The 7,784-nt window shown below is 37.7% G+C and overlaps 1 non-coding gene across 1 annotated transcript; it reads left to right on the forward strand.

Moving 5' to 3' along the window:
* Nucleotides 1-2,500: 2,500 nt before the first annotated feature.
* LOC111827299 lies at nt 2,501-2,637 on the forward strand. Its single transcript, XR_002830795.1, has one exon. It is a non-coding gene; the product is annotated as a small nucleolar RNA SNORA76 (small nucleolar RNA).
* The last annotated feature ends 5,147 nt before the right edge of the window (nt 2,638-7,784 follow it).

Raw genomic sequence — 7,784 nt, forward strand, 5'->3', positions numbered from 1 at the left:
TTGATGGTTTTGGTTCTTTCCCTCCCATGGGGCTCCTTAATAATCTCAGAGAATGGCAACCTAAAGTGAGTCATGAAAAGTTTTCTTACACTGAAATTCCAGAGCTTGGTCAGGCCACTCAGGTTGGCAATCCTCCAAAAGGCATGCTAGAAATTCAGCATGTATACTTGACCTATCAAAGTCTAATATTGATTGCTGTATCTTCCTCTGAAACAATAAAAGGACCTTAGAACACTTTGATTTTTATTTTCTCTTGATTTTTATGTTATTGTTACCATTTATTTAAAATATACATATAAATCCAAATGAAACATTATTATTGTGTACCATCAATACTCATTTAGATTTACCCTTATATTTATCTTTCTTGTTCCTCCTTTCTTTCTGCATCTCCAACCTTCTGTTTGAGATTATTTTATTTCTGCTTGAAGACCCTCCGTTTGGATTTCTTTTAGTATAATCTTCTGGGGACAAATAGTCTCATTTTTATTTATCTGGGAATGTCATTAATGCAAGTTAGTCTTTGAAGAACTTTCCAGACAGTAAAAATTCTAGATTGGCAATTATTTTCTTTCAGTGTTTTGAAGGTGTTCTGTTCTATTATATTCTGATTTCTGATATTACTCCTGAAAGGTAGGATATATTGTCACTCCTTTAAGATTTTCTCTTTATCTTTAGTTTTCTTCAGTTTTACTATGATGCATCTAGATTTGGGTTTCTTTTTTATTTATTTCCACCTGAGCTACACCCAAATTCCCAAGAGAAAACAAATGTTTATAGTCACTATTACGGGGCTTCTTAAATCTGTAGATCTCTTTCATTGGTTGTGAAAAATGCTCAGTCATTATCTTTTCAATTATTGTGTTTGCATCATTTTCTCATTCTCATCTGGAGCTTTAACCAACTATATATTAGACCTTGTTACTGAATTTCACACATCTTTAATCCACTCTTCATTTCCTCCTTTTGTCACTCTATGCTTTTCCTTGAAAGACTTTTCTGACTTATATGCTCTTTACTAATTCTCTTTTTTCAACAGTGTATAGTCTACTGTTAAACATATTCACTTAAATTAGTCAATTTCTAAGGTAGCCACTAAAATAATAGTAAAACTGCATAAATTTCTAACTAATTAAATTTTAATTATTATATTTTTCTGTTCTAGAATTTTTTTTTGGGGGGGGAGGGCATGTTTTCACCTATGATGTGTTATTGTTATGTTGGACTATGAGGAGCAATAGAGCAGTTTCTCAAGAAGATGTAAAACCAGGAAAAGTTCAGGAGACGGGAGGGAGTTTGGAAGCTGGTGCAAGTTCTGAGAGCTGAGGAACAAAGTCCCTAGAGGCTTTCAAGCAGGAGAGAGCAGGAAGATGGGGCTCAGATACATCATCTCAGAGAGCAATCCAGAGCAAGACTCCTCAGCATTGCTGAATGACTGTGAGACCAAGGACGATTTATCCTTTCCTATATTCAGTGTTACCTGTTGGATGTCACAGGTCTGAGGACAGAAACTAAATGTAACTAGAAACAAGAAAAATCCCACAGTGGAAAGCAATGCCTGATAGAGACAAGGAAGCTAAAATTCTTTGCCAAAAGACAACATAGGCTGGTAAAGAAAAGTCATCATAAAAGTAATGTTTTGGCCTCTCTCTCCCTCTCTCTCTTTCTCTCTCTTTCTTTCTCTCTCTTATTCTCTCTCTATCTCCAATATTTTGCATATTTTCAACTATTTTACCTTTAGAAACTCTCACTATAAAAATGAATGAATTGAGAAGAGAAGGAAAGAAAGGAAGGTCATATTGTAAATCTAGAATGAGAAATGTGAATTGAGTTTACAACTTTAAACTCTCTTTATCAACATAAATTGTGTAACCAATTCTGTTTTTATAATTTTGGGCATTTTGTAATTTTATGACCTGCCTAAATGCTTAAAGGTATTTCTTGCTAAACACAGACACACACACACACACACACACACACACACACACACACACTAATTCTTGTCATTTCTTCTGTCCATTGTGAATACATTTCAAAGATTCATGTCCTAAACAATAATAAAAAGCAGAATCATTATATTCAGAGAAATGCAGATACAGCTTAATTAATGAATCTCTCAGGAATAAAGCATTTTTTGGAGGAAACCTTTGTAAAAATAACAATGAACCTTCCCATCACTAAGTAGTGAGAGGAGGAAGACATGTGAGGGTTAGAAGTTGAAGGGGGCTGTATTAGTTTCTCATTGCTGAATTTCTGGGGGTAAGAAGTAGCATCTAGGCCATGGGTGGGCAAACTTTTTGACTTGAGGGCCACAATGGGTTCTTAAACTGGACCGGAGGGCCAGAACAAAAGCATGGATGGAGTGTTTGTGTGAACTAATATAAATTCAAAGTAAACATCATTACATAAAAGGGTACGGTCTTTTTTTTTTTTTTAGTTTTATTCATTTCAAACGGGCCGGATCCGGCCCACGGGCCGTAGTTTGCCCAAGGCTGACTAGGCACTTCCCTGGAACCTCTGCAATGCCTGGCCGGTGGCCTCAGGGGTCTGGTGGCCGTGCCAGAGCAAACCTAACTTGCTCAGATCCAGGGCTGCTTAAATGCCACTAAGCAGTTCCTTTGGCAGCAAGTGACAGTGGGAAAAAAGAAAAAAAGAAGTAGCATGTGAGGTATGATTTGGCATTGGGATGATGTTACTTACTGAAATGTCTGCTATTCTATAACAGTTGTACAGGCAACTGTGATGATGGTGCTCAAGGCCATAGCTGATAACCCAAAAGAAATGGAATTGGTGGCCTTGGAGTGACAGCCGTATTGGCTTAGTTAGGAGTCAGGTGTGAGCAGGGCAGAATCTAGGAATCACAATGCAATTATAGAATTTTACTTGGGAATCAGGAGACCTGGTTTTTCCTCTGGGTTCTGTCACCAACCAATTATGTAGCCTTAGGTAATTTGCCAATCACTCAAGGCAGCAATTGTCATATCGCCAAAGTGAGGGTGTGGAAATAAATGTTCTCTAATATCTTTCCTAGCTCTAAAGGTCTGTGATATTATTGATGTATTCTCATGCCTTATATTGTTCCTACCACTTAGGAAATTTAAAGTTTTAATAATGAAAAACATTTTAAGCATAGTGAAAAGCAGAAAACATATAATAATAATCCTCTAAATACTCCTCACCTACATTCAATTAGTGCTGTAATTATTAACATTTTTCTATATTTTCTTTATCTATTTTTTCTTAATTTTTAAAATTATGAAAATTGACATTTACCTCTAAATAATGACACTTGCCTACCTAATCACAATACATAATATCACAACAAATAAATTTTTTAAAAAAATTTGTGACATTGCCTAATACCTAGTCTTCAGTTAAATTTCCCCCAATTGTCCCCCATATATTCTTCAACCTTTGGTTTGGTTGAACCATTTAAGGGCCACACATCTCATTGGGTTTTTATGCTTTACAATGCTCTTTTAATACAAAGCAATCTCCTCTACCTTTTTTATGACATTAATTTCTTGAAGAAAATATAGTTTTTAATGACAAATGAGCTATTAGCCTGCATTCTCTTCATTAGTACAGGTGCAATATTATGCTGCCTTGGATTGGTTTGTAAGCACCATTTAACTCAAAGTCCCCTCTCCAATAACACTATTCTCAGTAAGAAACAGAGCAAAACTGACATCTTTGGCTCAGATAGCTGTAACTCAGTGCAACCAGCTGCTGTCCCCAGATTCTGGGGTCACAATTCTTCAGGGAGTCAGACTGGGGTGCAAGGTCAGTGGCTGATAACTGCAAAAGGAGACAGAAAGAAAATGTTTTCCTTGCTGAGTGGGGAGAAATTTAATGAACGTTAAATCCGCAATATCACTTAAAGTAGCTTCTGTTTTATTACATACAAGCTTCGGGTTTCTTCAGTCCTAGGAGAATTCTTAAAACCATTTGGCTACTTTTTTTATGACAAAAGCTATAATTTTTAACATGCTTCTTTAGGATATTTTAACCAAAGACTATATGTCTTTTATTTTATTGACCACAAGTAAGATGAGATTTGGGGGAATTTTAAATGTTGATCAAACAATTTGGAATGAAGCTGCTCATTATACAAGGTTAATGACACCTTATGACAATGCTATTTGCAATACAGTTTGTAACTCCCATATTTTGGCTTTTGCTATCAATCAAACATTTGAATCTTTAGTGTAGCTTACATCCTTCTTTGTTCTCTTCCTAAAATTTGTATATCCTTTATCTCCACAAGTAGTGCCCCGGTTTGACTTCATCATCCAAACAGCTGACCTCCCAGAGTTGTGGTTAAACAAGAGAGCGGGATGGTTTTTAAATTCAGTTATGCCTTTAAAAACTTGATGAAAACAGCTAAACATAAACAGTAATAAGTATTAGTCTTATTCATTTATCTTTATTTAAAAAGTAATATAGACATATTATATACAGTTAATAATTACAGCACAAGTATAGATGCAGAAAAGGACCATCAATAATCTGATTATTGCCCAGGCAGTTTTGCTTAGTGGTTAGAGAGTCAGCCCATCTATTTCAAAGGGTCTCGAGTTTGATTCCAGTCAAGGGCATGTACCTTGGTTGCAGGCTTGACCCCAACCCCGGTCAGGGTGCGAGCAGGAGGCCACCAATCAATATGTCTCTCTCACATTGATATTTATCTCTCTGTGTTTCTCCCCATCCCTTCCACTCTTTCTGAAAATCAATGGAAAAAATATCCTTGGGTGAGGATTAACAAAAAACAATACAACAACAAAATAACCTGATCATCTAAAGTTATTGCTGTTAAAATAGTAACATATTTTGTTCTAATTTTTGTGCATTGAAAATGCTTACATGTAAAAATGCATGATATATACATACATTTATTATTGTAAGCCTCTAGGTGCCAGCACTGTAATAGGTATTTGTGAGAGTTACTTGTGCTATCTATATATATAAAAGCCCAGTGGCCAGAATGGCGGAACCACCAGAATGACCAGAATGACCAGTGGCTATGACATGCACTGTGGGGGCCAACCAGCCTGATCCAGGCCCCAATCAGTCCCCCGACCCTGGCTGGCCTGGCTCCTGATTGGCCCCCAACACCCCAATCAGAGGCAGGGCTGGCTGGCCAACCACCTACAGCCCTCCCCCCCCCTGCTGGCCTGGCCCAATGGGCCCCCATCGGGGCAGGCCGGCTGGACCCCACCTGTGCATGAATTCTTGCACTAGGCCTCTAGTTTTCCAATATTTCTGGTTTTCCTTCTTTTGCACATGTGGTAGGATTGCAATTCTTTGTCCTTTGAAATTAGGCGTAGCCATGAGACATTCCAGAAAGAAACTTAAGATCAGATATGTGATTTGCTAAGTTTCTTCCCTCTGCCATGATGGCAGGTGATGTTCCAGCAGCTCTGTCAGCCAGAGTGTCTAGGGAAGGACGATCTGGAGCTCAGCACCCAGCCAGCCCCCGATGGACTTGAAATGTGAGCAAGACATAAAATGTTGCTGTTTCAAGCCACTGGGAATTTGAGGCTGTTTTTTACTGGAATATCTTAATTGCTAAAGTTTTTACATATATTATCTAGTCTAATCATCAGAGTGACCCTAAGAAGTGGCTGTTACTATCCCCATTTAACAGATGAGGAAATTGAGGCTCACAAAGGTTAAACAACCTCTGTATGTCACATAGTGAATGAATGGTGGAGCCAGAATTACACACAGGTCTTTGTGACACCCCTGCCCCCCACCCCAGATCTGCTCTTAATATACCATGACTGTAACTTTTTTTTTCATTTTATTTTTTAAAAAGCTTTAAACATATTTATACATTGTAGAATATTCTACCATGTAAGTGCTCCATAATCTGTTCATATGTTCTCCAATTGTGGGGCATTTACATTTTTCTAATGTTTTGCTAGTAAATGAATGTTGTAACAAACAGTTTGTACAAAATATTTTGCCTGAACTTTCTCCTGGGAGGTTGGATGCAACTAAGGTTCAGGTTTCAGGAGCCAGCGGGTGAAAGTGGGAATAGAACAAGTCTTACAGCCGCTGGTCCTGGCATCAGGAGACTGCTGCCAAGGGCAAACTAGAATGAAGAACCAAATAGGCTGCCAAAAAGGTTGAGGAGAAGTAAAACCAGAGGAGCTACAAATGGACTTGGTGAGACAAACCAAGTGCAGGAGAAAAGATAATCGGTGGATCTTGGAGACATTGTCTAAGGTGCCGAAATAGACAGAACATTTGCATATGAGTAGCTACCAGCATTTATTTAGCACTCACTGTGTGTTAGTCGTGGTCTTAGCCCATTCAGAGTGAGGGGCTTAAACAACATACATTTACTTCTCACTGTTCAGGAGGCTGGGAAGTCCAAGGTCAAGGTGCAGGCAGATCTGGTGGCCTGCTTCCTGGTTTGCAGATGGCTGTCTTCTTGCCGCATCTTCACATGGAGAGAGATCTTGTTTCTCTTCCCCTTTTTATAAGGGCATTGAGCCCACCCTGATGGCCCCACCCTCATTATGTAATCCAGCCCTGATTAAACTTCTGGAAAAGGAGTCCTGCAGCATCTACTCCTTTGAAGTAGAATAACAGATCCCCAAGAGGTGCATGTTTGTAATGCTCTATTTTGATTAAATGTTTTGGTTAAAGGTTTCTATTGTTTTGTCTGTTGTTTTGATGTAAATATAAAGGGTTACTACTACTACTACTACTACTAGGAGTTGAACCTCTGTGGAAAGTTTTCTGGGAAACCAGTGATAGATGAAGAGAAAGATTACTGAGAAGAAGCAAAAATGCAAGAGGAATCACCTATAATGGGGGTAGAGACAGTAAGTGCTAAAATTGGACACACGGGACAAAAATAAAACAGAATTAAACCTTGAAAAGTCCTCAAAGTACCCATAAAATATGTTTGCAGAGTTTGGGGCTTTTAACCCAGTAGAGTAATACAGTAACACATAGTGTATGTATTAACATGTGGTATATAAAAACACATAAAATATAATCTTGGTATTATAAGTTGCACATTTAAATTTTTTTTCTCTTTAAAAGTGTCAAGTATATTTTTCTGAATATGAAGAACAGAACAGGAAGGTCAGGGAAGGGATGCTACTTTTGGCCCCTAAAAGCATTGCAAGCAAGCAGGGCAAAAGCTGTGCTGCTTTCTTCAGTTAGAAACAAACCACATAGAGCTATTTAATTGTATTTACATCTTTTTTTAAAAGCCAGATGTTTGTGGTTGGTAATTTGGGAAAGAAATAAAAACCTTCTGGGAAGAAAAAAATAAAATAAAATAAAATAAAAATGCCAAGTAGCCCAGATGGTGTGATTCAGTGGCTGAGTGTCAACTCATGAACCAGGAGGTTATGGTTCGATTCCCAGTCAGGGTCATGCAGGAGGCACACATTTGCGTACAACTTCAGCAGCATCCCATAAATGTTGGTATATAGATAGTGTTCTTATTATCATCATAATCTAAATAGTGTGTCATAGTGGTATTGATCTCTTCAACCGGCCCCAGAGTTATTTAGAACACTGCCTTTTAATGTCCAGGAGACATTTGAGAATATTTTTGTATGATTTTTTTGTTATTAAGTTAAATTGTGTTATTTTGTAGTTGGAGATTGTAACCTGTAAAATTTCTATCCCTCTATCTTTGCTTTTTTCTCAAGCTTGTCATTTAGGGATTAGATCTCTTGGGTATCTGCTCAACTATTACATTGAATCTTTGAATTCAGAAATTATAATTTTCATCACAATTCTCTTTCCTGATCTCA

The sequence above is a fragment of the Myotis lucifugus genome, unplaced genomic scaffold (assembly GCF_000147115.1).
Source record: "Myotis lucifugus unplaced genomic scaffold, Myoluc2.0 scaffold_148, whole genome shotgun sequence".
Classification (NCBI taxonomy): domain Eukaryota; kingdom Metazoa; phylum Chordata; class Mammalia; order Chiroptera; family Vespertilionidae; genus Myotis; species Myotis lucifugus.